The sequence below is a fragment of the Pan troglodytes genome, chromosome 4 (assembly GCF_028858775.2).
Source record: "Pan troglodytes isolate AG18354 chromosome 4, NHGRI_mPanTro3-v2.0_pri, whole genome shotgun sequence".
Classification (NCBI taxonomy): domain Eukaryota; kingdom Metazoa; phylum Chordata; class Mammalia; order Primates; family Hominidae; genus Pan; species Pan troglodytes.
The window spans coordinates 11,373,495-11,391,345 of NC_072402.2; the positions used below are offsets into that span (position 1 = coordinate 11,373,495).

General features: G+C 46.3%; 1 protein-coding gene across 1 annotated transcript in view; it reads right to left on the reverse strand.

Annotated features, from left to right (window-relative positions):
• The window catches only part of DAP (death associated protein), a 102,822-nt gene that overhangs the window by 41,191 nt on the left and 43,780 nt on the right, over positions 1-17,851 (reverse strand). The gene's annotated exons all lie outside the window — the stretch shown is intronic.

The window sequence follows — 17,851 nt, forward strand, 5'->3', positions numbered from 1 at the left end:
TTCTCAACAGCAGCATAAACTTGAGTAATTTAAAGATTCATATTCAAAACCCCGTAACAATGTGGCCCCAGCACTGAGCTGAGGGCAGGAGAGCTGGTGGTGTGATGCACAGGTGACGTGGTACATAAACTATGTGGTGCAAAGGCAGTGTGATGCATAGGTGACGTGGTACATAAACTATGTGGTGCAAAGGCAGTGTGATGCATAGGTGGTGTGATGCACGGGTGCTGTGATGCATGGGTGGTGTGATTTGTGATCAGTGTGGTGCACAGGCAGTGTGATGTACAGGTGGTGTGATGCACGGTTGTGATGCAGGGGTGGTGTGATTTGTGAGCAGTGTGGTGTACAGGTGGTGTGATGTACAGGTGGTGTGATGCATGGGTGCTGTGATGCATGGGTGGTATGATTTGCGATCAGTGTGGTGCACAGGCGGCATGATGTACAGGTGGTGTGATGCATGGGTGGTGTGGTGTGTGGGTGGTATGGCACACAGGTGGCGTGGCACAGAAATCATGTGATGCACAGGTGCTATGGTGCAAGGATGGTGTGATGGATTGGTGGCACTGGATGAGCACTGGCTCTGCTCATCATCCAGTTCTCTTTTAGATTAAATTCTCCATGAATCACATTAATTTGGTGCCTCACCCCATGCTGTCGCTACCTCCAAGTGGCTCTAATTCTTATTTAGGCTTGAAATTCTTAAGAGTTGGATGCTACACTGAAGAGTTGAATCATCCTTTAATATTAAGTACAAAGGAATTTCATGGGCAATACAAACTTGAGCATTGTTACAACTCCAGGCAGATATACCAACAGGCAGATTATAAAGGGCATATGCTGTCAGAGCAGAGAAATAACTTGGGAGAATATAAACTGAAATGACCACTTTGAGGAGGAAAATTTTAAAACCAAATTATTAATTCTTCTCTACTCTGGAATTGCTTAAAAGATTTTCTATCAAATGGCTTTCCAACATTTTCAGTATGACCCACAATAAAAACCTGGATCATTTTACATTGTGATGCAGTGGGCACAAGTGCACACACACACATAGAGACACACAGACACAGACACACACATATACACACACAGATACACACAGACGCACATACACAGACACACATGCACAGACACACATACACACACATGCAGACACACACATACACACACATGCAGACACATACACACACACAGGCATACACATATACACATATCAGACACACACACACACACACACACACACACACATATCTCCCTAAACAAACAATTCTGCCCCTTGTATCCTGGGATGCACTAATCCCATGTAATATGGGATCTGCATGGTCCCATCCCTGCTGATCTCCATCCACTCAACTGACTTCATGACCCACCATCGGGCTATAGCGTACAATGTGAAAAGCACAGCGACTCTGAAACCATGTTATTAATGATAACAGTTTCCACACTTCCACTTTTCTTTGTCATCGTAAGCAATGGGGGAAAGTCCTTGTGCGGTTGTGCAGGTGGACTCCTACACTGCAGGCCCATATAGGAATGCGTTTGGGGTCAACAGATAAGGCTCTGGACGCTGTGAAATGTTCTCAGCACCTCTAACTAGGGTGCAAGAACACAGGAGCACAGCTGTGCCTGTTGCTGGGTGAGTGATTTTTCTGACAGAGTAAAACCTTATTTCGTTGGATTTCACTAATTTGAAGTTCATGTTCATTGGGTCAAAGGTTATAAGCAACATAAACAAGATAGTACAAAGAATATTAAAATCAAAAGACCCTCAATCTACAAATAATTGATACGTTCATTATAAGTAATCCTCCCTTGTGCTTTCAGTCACATCTCCTCTACGAGGAATTCACCTGGCACCTCTGGAATAGACAAGCATGTGCCATGGCTTGATCATGAAAGTACCACCATATTTCTTTGTATTTAATAATCTGGATTTTTAAAAAGCACATCTGACTACCATTCACTATAATTAACACAAACAGCTGAAGTTCTACTGTATGAGGTATGCATTATAAATGTTTTTAGGTTTGCTATTCAGGACGTGTACATGCATTCCTATAAAAACCCAGGTGAATTACTGGGGAAAGAAGATGAATAAAAGTCTGACTATGCGATGCTGCAGCCGTGGAGCTCACACAGTGTGACTACTGCATGGTGTGGTGTGCCAGACCCAAACGCAGGACACTCCCAGAGTAACGAGGTAGGTAAGGGAGCCCAGTACATCAATCCCACCACTGGGGAGAGCTTGGAAAGGATTTTCAATTCCAACCTCATTGCTTGGGTGTGTTCAAAACATCCCACTGCACTGCCCAGAGGGTTGCCTCGTGGTCAGATAGGTTTGGCAAATGGTTAAACAGGGCTGTGTGGCTTTCTCCGAGGCACGGTCTCCAGGCCAGGTCACAAGCTAAGGTGCATAATGAATTTCCAGGAGAGAATCCTAGAGGCTGCTTGCCTCCGACCACATGACAGGAAGCCAAGGAGCAGGCTTGGAACTCTGCTGCACAGCAGGGCTCCCACCCTCCACAAGGGCATTGAAAATGCGGGCAATGGACCAGAGGCTGACAGTTACCCACCTGGAACATGTCCCAGGGAATACCCCCAAAGGGAAGAGTGCTGGGCACTGCAGCCCCTCTTGTATTCTTTAGGGCAATGATGTCCTGGGACCCAGGGCATCGGTATGGATTCACCTGGGACTGGTCAGAATGCACATTTCTATATACTACATAAGCCTTCCTCAAACACAGAGGCCCAGCGATCTGTGTGTAACCAGCCCCAGGTGATGCTGGCGCTGCTCGAGGCTGATTGCCAGGCTCTGTGATGAGGGAGAAGTGCCCACATAAAGGGGCTGCCTGGGAGTTTCCGTCACCTCCACCTTCAGAAACAAAACAGGGAAAAATCACTTCCTCAGCAAACGACCCCTCCCCTTCCCTCGGCTCCAAAACAATCCAGCCCCGAAGCCTCAGGGAGAGGTGGCTAGGGCCCTTCTGAGGGCCTGCTTTTGGCCGGGGGCCATAAGGAAGCCTTCACAGCCTCAATCACACCAAATCCCCTGAAAAGTCCTGTAAACGGATATCACAGGCCCATCTCCAAGATGAGAAGCTGAGGCTCAGGGAGTTGCAGTTATCTGACCCAAGCCACAGAATGGCCCTGGCAGAGGCAGGTTTAGCTCCTGTTCTCTGTGTTCACCCCACTGCACTGAGAGGCCTCCTGGGAAATGTGTCCACAGCCCCAATACAGACAGAACCATGAGGGGGCCACAGAAGCCTTTCATGGGGCTTAGAGGCCACAGAGCGCTCTGAGTGAGGTCAGGAGGCCTCTGGCATCGGGCCTGGAAGCATGGTGGGATGATGGGTGTGCTCTGGAGGGTGCAGAGGAAGGCATGGGGGTCCACACCAATGGAGGGGCTGGTGGGAAGCACAGAGCCTGGGAGGGTGGCTGGAGAAGGTGCCCTGAAGGCAGGACGTGCCTTGACTTCTGCGGGTGACAGGGCAAGCAGGCTGGGAGTGTCCTTCAGCACTGCACCTGTGCCTGAGTCCCAATCACCGGGTGTTAAGGGACACCGTGGAGTCAGTGAGAAGCAGGTATGAAAGGGAGGGGCAAATGGAATTGTTTGGGACAACTGAAGGTATCTCAGGCATCTGCATCAAGCTGCCCAGTTAGCAATACCAAGCTGAGCCAGGGGAAGTGGTGAGGGCTGAGGGGTTGTCCACAGAGGCACGGTGTGAGAAACTGTGGCTGAAATGAATTTACCCTGGAGTGTGTTGTGTGAGGACAGAAGAGACAAAGAGAAAAGGCAGTGCAGCTAATAAATAACAACTGAGGTCTTTAATTAAACATCAGTGAATCTAAGACTTGAAATCTTGAAACATCTGAAGTTGTCAACATGAAATAAATATGGTCATGGGGTCCACACTTCCATGTTTTGAAACGACGGGAGAGAAAAGGGTTTTGCTCTTCTGTACACAGCAAGGGGAAGGTAGGTGTGAACAGACCTCGGGATCAGCAGGGCCAAGAGCAGCGCATGGCTCCCAGTTGGTGGCTGAAGTCCACCCACCCGGGGTGGCCTGGGGGTTTTACCTTCATCAGAATTTCATTTGAACTTTGCCCTGATGCCAAGCGATCCATGTCTGCATCCACCCTCTATGAAGGCCAGCCTCAGACAGGGTGGGACTGGAGACAAAGGTGGTCTCACCGGGGCATAACTGCCCTGGTTTGAGGAAGGAGCAGTGTTTACAGGATTCTCCTAATGACTGCCCCCACACTGGTCCTCTGAGGACACACGCGCACCTACCTCCAGCGTTTATGCTCTGTGAGAGCCATAACTTCTACGCTCTCTTACTCTATCGGCATTAAAAATCCTCTGAACTCTGACAGCGCTTCCTGTGTTTCCTGGAGTCGGTGCTTCTCACCACCCTGCCCTCCAACTGTCTATCCCCATCTTCCTGATGAGACCTCAGCCACCTTACTCTGGGTGGGACGTCTGTTTACTCTTTCTCACACAGTGCTCTGAATAGAGCCTCAAGAACTGCTGATTCGCTGGCTTCATTAAACCCAAGTTTGGGACTCAAGAGCAAGTCAGTTTTTCATTGAAAAATGACATGTGTCTAGCATTTGCAAGCACTGCGTGGGTGCAAAGTAATATACTACATAATCCTTCCTCAAACGCAGGACCAGGCAGGGCAGGAAGGACTTGAGGCAGGCAACCACTGTGTGCCAAGTGAGAGGCTGTTCTGGCTGAATTTCACCCCCGTCCTTCCCAGCAACACATTCCTATGTTGAAGTCCTAACTCCCAGAATCTCTGAGTGTGACTCTACTTGGGGACAGGGCCTTTAAAGAGGTGATTAAGTTAAAACAACATCATTAGGGTGGACCCTCACCCAATATGATTGGTGTCCCTATAAGGGGAGAGCAGGACACAGACAGGCAGAGAGAGAAGACTGTTTGAGGACACAGGGAGAAGACGGCCATCTACAAGCCAATGAGAAAGGCCTCAGAAGGAACCAACCCTGCTGACACCTTGGTCTTTCAACCTCCAGAACTGTGAGACAGCAAACTTATGCTGTTTCATCCACCCAGTCTGTGGCACTTTGTTAAGGCAACCCTAGCAAACTAACACAGCGACACACACAGCATGTGCAGAAAGAATTCGGATGGGGGAAGCTCCTGTGGGCTGGGGTCATAAGGGTGGGCTGGGGTCATAAGGGAAGGCTTTGAAAAAGCCGCTTCAGTGGGGCCTGGAAGGACCGGCGCAATTCAGGGTATGGAGGGACTGGGAGACCCCTCCACACAGGAAGGGCAGGAGAGGTGCGGAGGAGGACTGAGCACGGTGTATTCTGCCGAGTAGATTCCGGCCTCTCAGGTCCTGATTCATGGAAAAGGTAGACATTGATGTCTGTGAGGAGGGCTGGATGGGGTGGGGGAGACTGGGCAGGGCCTTAAATGACCGGTTACAAAGGGCAGGAACCCATAGGACCAACATGGCACAGGGGAGAGAGTTCTAGACTAGGGCAAGGGAAGCCCTGTGGGTCTACACATTAGCCTTGAAGCTGGCGGGAATGCCCTTAGCTTCTCAGGGCTTCTGTTATTCAGTTGCAGAATGACTACGTTGAACTCTTTCAGTGGTTATCAACTTCTCCGTCTGTAGCAGTAGATCCTGTTTTAAAACATCAAATCTGAATGGAACCTCAAGATATCAAATGGATCTAGGTGGGGCTCCTATTGAAGTGGGGGAGGGAGAAGCCTGAGGTGGACCCCAAGGCATCTACTCATTAGTGCAGGCCTCCATACGACACATGTACCCATGAACTAGGCTGAGGGAAAACCAAACCAGCCGACCAACCAGCCAACCAATCTGCCTTACATCTTTATCTCCGTTGACATCTGACTGATACATGCCCTCTCAGGATGAACTCCACAGGCAACCTTCCCAAGCCAAAGGCTCCATAATCGATTCCTAGGAAGCAAAGGTTACAGGGTGGGGAAACTGGAATCTCAGCAAGACAACCTAACATTGGAATCGAAGGTCAACTGACTAGGGCAAGACTGAGACAAGGTGACCAGTAAGAGGTTCTGTGGCTAACCAAGTCTAGGATCTGTGGCAGTCAGAGCAGTTCCTTGTGGGAGTTATGTTCCAGGCACGACAGCAGGACTGGGCTGGGCAGCAGAGGAGGAGATCACAATGACTGATTTTCAAGCCCAGGAGGAGCAGGGAATGAGGGAGGCAGAAGAGTGAAACAGAGAACCACCACCAACAGCCATTCATAACGTGCTTTATCTTGCTCAAGGCTGGCATCTTCTCATCTGAGAGGGGTTATTGTTTTACCCCCATTTTCCAGCTAAGAAGCCCCGCTGAGAGCTGAAGTGTTTTCCACAATCACACAGGCAACAGGTCCCAAAGCTGGTACTCAAACCCAAGTCTCCTGCCCCAAGCCCTGTGCACTCCGTCCACTAGAGGCTGAGGTAAAGCTGGACCAGCAAGGAGCCGTCCCTCCAGCCAGCAGGCACGCCTGGTGTGCTCTGGCGGGGAAGCGGGGCTGGGCAAGTGCTGCTGTGTTTATTCCTCATTCCGGTGATGACAAAGGCGGGAACATGCAAGTTCTCTAATGGACGGTGAACAGAAGAAAGCAGAGGTCTGAGAACTGAACGTCAGGGAGCAGTCAAGATCCCATCAGGCTTCCCATGTATTTCCTCTTAATATTTGACAATGAAAAGGGTAATTAGGACTCACAGCAAAGCAGGCTTGCAATGGAATCACTTAAACTAGGCCGTGGGTTCTTTCCACATGAAAAGCGCATATGGGGTGTAGAACCGTGAGAGTCACGCTGAGATCCACACCTTTGGAAAGTTGTCTGATGTAATAAAAAATTGGAGTAGACATACATGTTTTGACATAACACAGATCTAGGAGGTATAAGGTAAAGATTCTTAATCTAATGGGCCCAGAAATAAAATTCAGGACACCCATGAACTAGGCTGGGGGAAAACCAACCAACAAACCAGCCAACCCCACATCTTTATCTCCACTGACATCTGACTGATATTTAGCCGGCCTTCTCAGGGTGAACTCAGCAGCATCAGCAGTGCCTGTAACTTTTTCATCAATAGAAATCACAGATATTAATAGTTTTATATCACATTCCTGTTGTTGCACATACCTAGAATTACCGTTGACATTCATCACTACTCTAAAGTGATGGCAGTGATCAGACCTATCAGGAGACCTTGTTATTAAATCTTAAAAAAAATTACAATTTAAAGTAATATTTTGATAACTGTACCTCATACTTCTTACGGCAAGAAAACAGGTAATACAAATAAAAACAAAGTCAGGAAAAATATACAGAAAAAAATTCAAAAGGATTTGAAAAGTGAGGAAGCATAGATATGCAGATACATGGTGATATGGGGATCTGTGTCCCGCCAAATCTCATGGTGGAATCATAATCCCTAATGTTGGAGGTTGGGCCTGGTGGGAGGCGACTGGATCATGGGGGTGGATTTCTCATGAACGGTTTAGCACCACCCCCCGGTACTGTCCTCCCAGTTGTGAGTGAGCTCTCGTGAGAGCTGGTTGTTTAAAAGTGTGTAATACTTCCCCTCTTGCTCTCTTGCTCCTGCTCCCACCATGTGAGACACCTGCTCCCCCTTTGCCTTCTGCCTGATTGGAAGCTCCCTGAGGCCTCCCCAGAAGCACAAGTTGCCATGTTTCCTGTTCGGCCTGCAGAACCATGAGCCAATTCAACCTCTTTTCTTATAAATTACCCAGTCTCAGGTATTCCCAGGTATTTGCACTGCTATAGGGCAAAAATGGACTAACACATATGAATATACAGATATGCACGCCATAAGGGTCTCTGTGTCTTCCAGAGTTGTGCCACAAATGTGACTTAAATTTGCTTGTGCCCAAAGTGCAGGGAGTTATATGGACAGTTGCTGAGTTCCTGTTTTTGGAGGAGAGGAGGAGGCCCCAAATGTAAAATGTTGGAGAGGTTAAAGACACAGTAGCCTGATGTCCCTTGGGTTTGGTCCTTGGAAGGATGCTTGCTGTACTTGCACTAGGGAGTATTTGTGAAGTAATAGGAATGGCAGCCAGATTACAGGGCCCAGGACAGCAACAGGAGCAACTTCCAACCCATCAGGCTGATGCCCCACCCACCTCCAGGTGCCACTCACTCCAGTTCTAAACAGTGCCTGGCCACACCTTGCACCACTCCACCCTTGGGGACATGGAGTAGAAGCCTGAGCTGCCAGGGGCTTCCTACAGCAAAATCCTCTGAGCTTGAGAAACGCAGGCAAACTGGCAATGTCTTGTGGGTCAATTACCAGGCAGTTCCTGAAGACCCAGCAAAGGTACTTTTGAAGAAGCTGCTGGGTCATTTCTAGGTACATAGCACCTCTCAGAAGCAAAAGAAAAATGCTAAGAAGAATTAACACAGTTGTTAGGAAGTGAGTGAGTTAACTAAGGTCTCAAGGAAAACAGGGGTGAGTCTTCCGATGCCACGGAGAGAACGGGCAGGCTGCTGTAGGCAGGGAGGCCGTTAGCCTCATTTATCATTCATGCCCCCTGGCCCTGGGAACTCACCATGGAATTCCAACAAGGAGCTGGCACTGAGGTATTTATTGCTTTCTTTGCATGTCCGCTTGTCACATGTAACAATTAATTTGATGATCCCCAATTGGACCTGACAGGAAACCTCTCGATGATACACCATGCCTAGATTTAGCAGAGATAAACACTGCTGTTAAATTTCTCCAGCAGAGGATGTGAGTATCAACCCAGGGCTGCTTTCATTAATTTCCATCTCACACAATGTGGGCCCACCTCATATTGGCATTGCTCCTTTTAGCTGATAGCTGTGGCCAATTTTAGAAGTGTGGTGTCCTAGGGTTGCCTGCCAATCATTTCCCATTTTCAAAGTGATGAGAACGTGACAGGGGACACAGACATTGAGCTCCATCGGTGAAGAAACAGCAGGCAGAATGAAGCTGGATAAGCCCTGAAACTGCTGGTAAGAAGATAAAATGCGACTAAGAGAAATTGTGCTTTCAATGAACTTTTCAGGAACACATCTATCGTGCAAAGTAAACTCCTTTGAAGTCTAGATATCTGTGGGTAGTAAGAAAAAATAATATTTTTTCTCTCCCTCCACCCCTATACTAACTGTGATGGTTAGTACTGAGTGTCAACTTGATTGGATTGAAGGATGCAATATTGATCCTGGTGTGTCTGTCTGTGAGGGTGTTGCCAAAGGAGATTAACATTTGAGTCAGTGGGCTGGAGAAGGCAGACTCACCCTTAATTGGGTGGGCACCATCTAATCAGCCATCAGCAAATATAAAACAGGCAGAAAAACATGAAGCAAGAGACTGGCCTAGCCTCCCAGCCTACATCTTTCTCCCATGCTGGACGCTTCCTGCCCTCAAACATTGGACTCCAGGACTCCAAGTTCTTCAGTTTTGAGACTCGGACCTGGCTCTCCTGGCTCCTCAAGCTTGCACACAGCCTATTCTGGGAACTTGTGATCGTGTAAGTTAATACTTAATAAACTCCCCTTTATATGTATGTATCTACCTATTAGTTCTGTCCCTCTAGGGAACTCTGAGGAATACAGATTTTGGTACCAGGAGTGGTTCTAGAGGAACAGAATATTAAGGATGGAGTTCTTTCATTGGTTTTGGGGTTTCTGGAGTTGGTTGCTTAATATGATCAGACCCCAAAATGCTAAGGACTCTGCTTCTAATAGTATGGAGAACACTGATAGTCCTAGGCGGAAACTGTTTAGACTTATGCAAAATAAACGCATTTGGCACTCCTGATTCACCGCTTGTGAGAAGCAAGGAGTTCACTGACTCTATACATAATACCTTTGACCATATGTGGAGAACCAAGGAACATAATGCAGCTTGTTGGTTGCTCCCAAGTACAGTGGACAAACTGATGAAAGAAAATGATGAACTCAGGGATTCTGTCTCTGGGCTTCAGAAGCAGATACTGAACCTCAAATCTGCTAAGATTGCCCTGAGTGAGAGTCTTACCTCCTGTAGAGAAAGAGCTGAAATTGTGGAAAAACAGACACAAGCCCTTATGATGTGAGTGGCTGACCTGAAACAAAAGGTGCATGCACAGCCTCGCCAGGTGTCTACTGTTAAAGTGAGGGCATTGATTGGAAAAGAATGGGACCCGCAACTTGGAATGGGGACATTTGGGAGGACCCTGATGAAGCTGGGCACACTGAGTTTGTAAACTCTGATGAACCATTTTTGCCAGAAGGAATTTCCCTATTCCCAGTAGTGGCAACATCCCCTTCCCGACCCATGCTGCCACCAGCCTTTGCACCTCTGTCTGAGGAGATAAACCCTGCGCTGCCAGAGGGAACAGTGATGACCTCTTCTGAGGCAGTTGCCAGGCAAGATAATGTTGATTCTCCTCAGAATCCACCCCAACACCTCTGTTTGCTAATTAGATACCAAGGTGGCAGGGGCCAAGTGGCAGCACTCGACCATCAAAGGCAAGGTGGGTGCAGCTACGACAATGAACGGCAGAGGCAATGAGGCAATCAGAATAGTCTGACTAGTGTAGAGCTATGGCATTGGCTAATTAATCACAGTGTTCCTAGAAGTGAAATTGATAGGAAGCTTACTGCATTCCTACTTAATTTATACAAGCAGAAAGCTTCTAGGTGAAATGGACAAAAGACTAATTTGAATTAGAAAAACAGAATCATGGCTCCTCAATCAATTTCCAGACTTGAGCCAGTTTACACACCCAGAACCCCTTGAATGAAGGGGAGGCTGGGTCCCCTTGAGGAAGGACCCTACTACATTACCAACAATTTATGCAACAAATCTTTCTCCCATCTTTCCCCAAGGTGACCTCCGGCTTTTTACCAGAGTAACTGTGGATTGGAGAAAGGGAAATGATCAGACATTTCAGGGACTACTGGACACTGGCTCTGAGCTGACGTTGATTCCAGGGGACTCAAAACATCATTGTGGTCCTCAGTTAAAGTAGGGGCTTATGAAGGTCATGTCATTAACGGAGCTTTAGCTCAGATCTGACTTACAGTGGGTCCAGCGGGTCCCTGGACTCATCCTGTGGTCAATCCCCCAGTGCCAGGCGGCATAATTGGCACAAACATACTTAGCAGGCGGCAGAACCCCAACATTGACTCCCTGACTAATGAGGTGAGGGCTATTATGGTGGGAAAGGCCAAATGGAAGCCATTAGAGTTGTCTCTATCTAGGAAAAGAGTAAATCAAAAACAATATTGCATTCTTGGAGGGACTGCGGAGTCAGTGCCACCATCAAGGACTTGAAAGACGCAGGGGTGGTGACTCCCACGACATCCCTGTTCAACTCTCCCATTTGGCCTGTGCAGAAGACAGGTGGATCTTAGGGAATAACAGTGGATTATCATAAGCTTAACCTAGTGGTGACTCTAAGTGCAGCTGCTGTGCCAGATGTAGTTTCATTGCTTGAGCAAATTAACACATCTCCTGGTACCTGGTATGCAGCCATTGACTTGGCAAATGCCTTTTTCTCCATTTCTGTCCATAAGGCCCACCAGAAGCAATTTGCCTTCATCTGGCAAGACCAGCAATACACATTTACTGTCCTACCTCAGGGGTATATCAACTCTCTGGCTTTGTGTCATCATCTTATTCGGAGAGACCTTGATTGCTTTTTGCTTCTGCAAGATATCACACTGGTCCATTATATTGATGACCTTATGCTGATTGGATCCAGTGAGCAGGAAGTAGCAAACACATTGGACTTACTGGTGAAAACATTTGCATGCCAGAGAATGAAAAATCAATCCGACTAAAATTCAGATACCTTCTACCTCAGTAAAATTTCTAAGGGTCCAGTGGTGTACAGCCTGTCAAGATATTCCTTCTAAGGTAAAGGACAAGTTGCTGCATTTGGCCCCTCCTGCAACCAAGAAAGAGGCACAACGCCTAGGGGGCCTATTTGGATTTTGGAGGCAACACGTTCCTCATTTTGATGTGTTACTCTGGCCCATTTATCAAGTGACCCGAAAGGCTGTCAGCTTTGAGTGGGGTCCAGAACAGGAGAGGGCTCTGCAACAGGTCCAGGCTGCTATGCAAGCTGCTCTGTCACTTGGGCCATATGACCCAGCAGATCCAACGGTGCTGTAGTTGTCAGTGGCAGATAGGGGTGCTGTTTGGAGCCTACGGCAGGGCCCCATAGGCTAATCACAGCAGAGGCCACTAGGATTTTGGAGCAAGGCCCTGCCATCTTTTGCAGATAACTACTCTCCTTTTGAGAGACAGCTCTTGGCCTGTTACTGGGCTTTGGTGGAAACTGAACATTTGACTATGGGTCATGAAGTCACCATGTGACCTGAACTGCCTACCATGAACTGGGTGCTTTCTGACCCATCTATCCATAAAGTGGGTCATGCACAGCAGCATTCCATCATCGAATGGAAGTGATATAAATGTGATTGGGCTTGAGCAGGTCCTGAAGGCATAAGTAAGTTACATGAGGAAGTGGCTCAAATGCCCATGGTCTCCACTCCTGCCACCCTGCCTTCTCTCCCACAGCCTGCACTGATGGCCTCATGGGGAGTTCCCTATGATCAGTTGGCAGAGGAAGAGAAGACTAGAGCCTGGTTCACAGATGGTTCTGCACAATATGCAGGCACCACCCAAAAGTAGACAGCTGCAGCACTACAGCCCCTTTCTAGGACATCCCTGAAGGATGCAGTGAAGGGAAATCTTCCCAGTGGGCAGAACTTCCAGCAGTGCACCTGGTTGTGTACTTTGCATGGAAGGAGAAATAACCAAATGTGTGATTACATACTGACTCATGGGCTGCAGCCAATGGTTTGGCTGGATGGTCAGGGAGGTCATTCCAAGCGGTCTGATTCACCGTTTGTGAGAAGTAAGTTTATTGACTTTATACATAATACCTTTGACCATATGGTCTGACCAAGGAGACCATGGGCATTTGAGCCACTTCCTCATGTAACTTACTTGTGCCTTCAGGACTTCCTCAAGCCCAGTCATACTTACATCACTTCCATTTGATGATGGAATGCTGCTGTGCATGACCCACTTTATGGCTTGATGGGTCAGAAAGCACCCTGGATGGCTAGGGACTTCAAAGAAGCATGATTGGAAAATTGGTGACAAAGAAATTTGGGGAAGAGGTATGTGGATGGACTTCTCTCAGTGGTCAAAAACTGTGAAGATATTTGTATCCCCTGTGAGTGCTCACCAATGGGTGACCTCAGCAGAGGAGGATTTTAATAATCAAGTGGATGCGATGACCCGTTCTGTGGACACCACTCAGCCTCTTTCCCCAGCCACATGTCATCGCCCAATGGGCCCATGAACAAAGTGGCCATGGTGGCAGGGATGGAGGTTACGCATGGGCTCAGCAACGTGGACTTCCATTCACCAAGGCTGACTTGGCTACAGCCACTGCTGAGTGCCCAATTTGCCAGCAGCAGAGACCAACACTGAGCCCTCAATACGGCACCATTCCTCGGGGTGATCAGCCAGCTACCTAGTGACAAGTTGATTATAATGGACCTTTTCCATCATGGAAGATGGCATCATGGCAGAAATTTATCCTCACTGGAATAGACACTTACTCTGGATATAGGTTTGCCTATCCTGCATGCAATGCTTCTGCCAAGACTACCAGCCGTGGACTCACGGAATGCCTTATCCACTGTCATGGTATTCCACACAGTATTGCCTCTGACCAAGGCACTCACTTTATGACTAAAGAAGTCTGACACTGGGCTCATGCTCATGGAATTCACTGGTCTTACCATGTTCTCCATCATCCTGAAGCAGCTGGATTGATAGAACAGTGGAGTGGCCTTTTGAAGTCACAATTACAACACTAACTAGGTGACAATACTTTGTAGGGCTGGGGCAAAGTTCTCCAAAAGGCTGTGTATGCTCTCAGTCAGCCTCCAATATATGTTACTGTTTCTCCCACAGCCAGGATTCACGGGTCCAGGAATTAAGAGGTGGAAGTGGAAGTGGCACTACTCACCATCACCCTTAATGATCCACTGGCAAAATTTTTGCTTCCTGTTCCCACAACATTATGTTCTGCTGGCCTAGAGGTCTTAGTTCCAAAGGGAGGAACGCGGCTACCAGGAGACACAACAATGATTCCATTAAACTTGAAGTTAAGATTGCCTGGACACTTTGGGCTCTTATTACCTTAAGTCAACAGGGTAAGAAGGGAGTTACAGTGTTGGCTGGGGTGATTGACCCAGACTCTCTAGATGAAATCAGTCTACAACTCCACAACGGAGATAAGGAAGAGTATGCATGGAATACAGGAGATCCATTAGGGTGTCTCTTAGTCTTACCATTGCCTGTGATTAAGGTCGATGGGAAACTACAACAGCCCAACCCAGGCAGGACTACAAACGGCTCAGACCCCTCAAGAATGAAGCAGGGAAAAAACCACAACCTGCTGAGGTGCTTGCTGAAGGCAAAGGGAATACAGATTGGGTAGAAGAAGGTAGTCATCAATACAAGCTACGACCATGTGACCAGTTCCAGCTCCAGAAATGGGGACTGTAATTGTCATGAGTATTTCCTCTTTCTTTTGCTAAAAACATGTTTGTGCATGTATACACTTGTACTAAGAAAATATCTTTATTGTATTTCCTTTTCCTTTATTGTGTGACATAAGATTTATTGACTTCATATCAGCATTTAAGTATTGCTAATCTTATGTAATAGTATTTGGGTTGGGGATCAGTGCGTTTCTGGTAGTACAAAGGATAGTTGTATTATGTTAGGTGTAATTATGATCTTATTGTATTTGAAGATTATGTATGATCTCAGGAAATGTGTATGGGTTCAAGTTGACAAGGGATGGACTTGTGGTGGTTAATAATGAGTGTCGACTTGATTGGATTGAAGGATGCAATATTGATCCTGGGTGCATCTGTGAGGGTGTTGCCAAAGGAGATTAACATTTGAGTCAGTGGGCTGGAGAAGGCAGATCCACCCTTAATCTGGTGGGCACCATCTAATCAGCCATCAGCAAATATAAAACAGGCAGAAAAACATGAAGCAAGAGACTGGCCTAGCCTCCCAGCCTACATCTTTCTCCCATGCTGGACGCTTCCTGCCCTCGAACATCGGACTCCAAGTTCTTCAGTTTTGAGGCTCGGACCTAGCTCTTCTTGCTCCTCAAGCTTGCAGACAGCCTACTGTGGGACCTTGTAATTGTGTAAGTTAATACTTAATAAACTCTCTCTCTATATATACACATACATATGCATATATATACATATGCATATACATGCATATATATACCTATGCATATACATGCATATATATACATATGCATATACATGCATATATATACATATGCATATACATGCATATATATACATATGCATATACATGCATATATATACATATATACATATATACATATGCATACATATATACATATATACACATGCATACATATATACATATGCATACATATATACATATATACATATGCATACATATATACATATATACATATGTATACATATATACATATATACATATGTATACATATATACATATACACATATATATACATATACATATACATATATATATATATATGTTCACGACTGCAAGTGGTCAGATGCTGGCTGCTATACCCTGCCCGGACCCAGATGCCACAGCAATGTCACCTTAATGAAAACTATATGGGGGAAAATGACAACATCTAAGTGACAACACTTCACCCACCAACAGCAACGCCCTTCTCACACCCACCACCCAACGACTGATACTCATGCCAAATCTTTCTTGAAATTACTATTCCCCACCATCCTTTACAGGCTGCACTTAAGAAGGAAGGAGCCCACAGAACCGAATATCAATCACAGAAGCTGCATAGCCAGACATTCAGTGTTCGATGTACCGAAAAATCCTCTTTACATGTCTTTATGCTTCTGGCCACTGCAGCCGCAAAGTCCAGCCATTAGAAGGGACAGCCATCTTTCAGAGTCATGTCCCTTGATGAAATGTCAATGCCAAAGAAATATAGACAGATATGCCTTATGTATTTTGCCATGTCTCCTCCCTCTTGCCATCACAGTCTCCTCTAAAAGAGTAAGCAACTAAAAAAGAAAAGCTAAATGTTCAGTCCCTGTAAAACACCATTTACAATAACAAACTCACACTGATAGAAGAGGGAAGATACTGTATTAATAGCACATCAGGTCAAAAAATTAGAAGAATGATAAAAACCATGGCAATTAATTCAACGCCCTATATATAGTCTATCCTGTAAATATAATTTGATTTGCACAGAGCTGCTCAGCTGGCTATTAGTGCAGCGGTCAGCTCAGGTCTTCTAGGCCGGTCCTTGCTTTGCAGCACAATGCCTTGTAAGAACAATTCAGTGGCTACAAAACCTTGGAAATAGTACTTAACTCCTTTGGGTCATCTAAGCAAAACTACTCTCGTGAAGCTCATTTCATTGGGATATTGGGGAAAGAAATAGCAGAGAAAGGATGGAGGCACATAAGAAACAATCATTAAGAAGACCCAGGCAAGAAACAAAACAATTCTTGAGCATTTTAAGTAAAGAAAAAGGCAGCATGTTACAGTCACTAATTAACACATAGCCCTTTCTGAGGAGAGATTCTATCACAGGCTCCAGGCCAGATACTAAAGCAAAAGAATGTGTGAAACCAAACTCCTACCTCATTAAAGATCTCTGGTCTGAGTTGGCCCTACATGTTATTATATGCCATTATCTTCATCTTCATTACAATGCTGAGTTGTGACACCTTCTATGTTGACAGAGCTCCTAAGGATACAGAAGGAGAGTCGCACATCTTGCTCTGTATCTTAGGGGACTGTCTGCTATCCAAGTGTACTTGCGGGTGTCTATTTGGAAGATTATTGAAGTAAATGCCAAAATACAAACGGTGCATTGTTTGGGTGCAGAAAAAAACATATAGCAAAAAAGTAAACCTGTGGGATGTGTTCAAGGCACCATACAGCAAAGGCAATCCATTTCCTTGTGCTACCCTCAAAATGTTATACAATAATTTCTGGTAAAAACTCTAAATTAAAACGATTTAAAAGCACAGCACCTCTAATCCTGTTTAAGCCTGAAATGATTTATAAATACCTACCCAGGAACTACTCTGCCACCAAAGGAATGCAGATGGCCTCAGTGAGGATTAATCCATCTCTGGAAGGTTCTTGAGGACTGACTTATCCTTTCTTATTTTCTCCAGAGTCTAGCAAGGTTCCACCTCTATAACAGAAACCCCATGAATATGGGACTGCTGTTAATTCACGCTGTGCTTTTAGTTCTTTTCAAAGCTTACAGATATTCACATTTTTCCCTCATTTTCTTTTCTCTATAAAAGTCCCATAAGAGAAAGAGACACATGCTTGTCTTGCACTACAGATGAAGAAACAGGCACCAAAGGTTCATGATTTACCAGGGGCCACCCAGGGCCCATCAGCTTAGGGCTTTCCTAGACTAAATGCTTTACACACATTTCAGGTAGACCAGGGGAGGCTGGCTCTTGTGGACTATGTGTACCTAAATTGCTTAAGAGTCATAAATGTGGTCCCAGATTTTCAAAAAGTCATAACCAGCACATGAACTAACAGACCAAAGACTCAGCCTAGGTGGGGTCAAACTAAAGCTGCAGAGGAAACATTCCTCCTTTCTGGTTCTGTGTCCCTAATGGATGAGGGCTCCAGTGACTTGGAGGGAAGAGTGCTGGTGCTCCCCAGGGCCTCTCAACCCGGGTGCGCAGCCATCTGGAGAGAGTCAAGCTCTGACAAACCCAACAGCCGCCAGGGGGTGTAGCT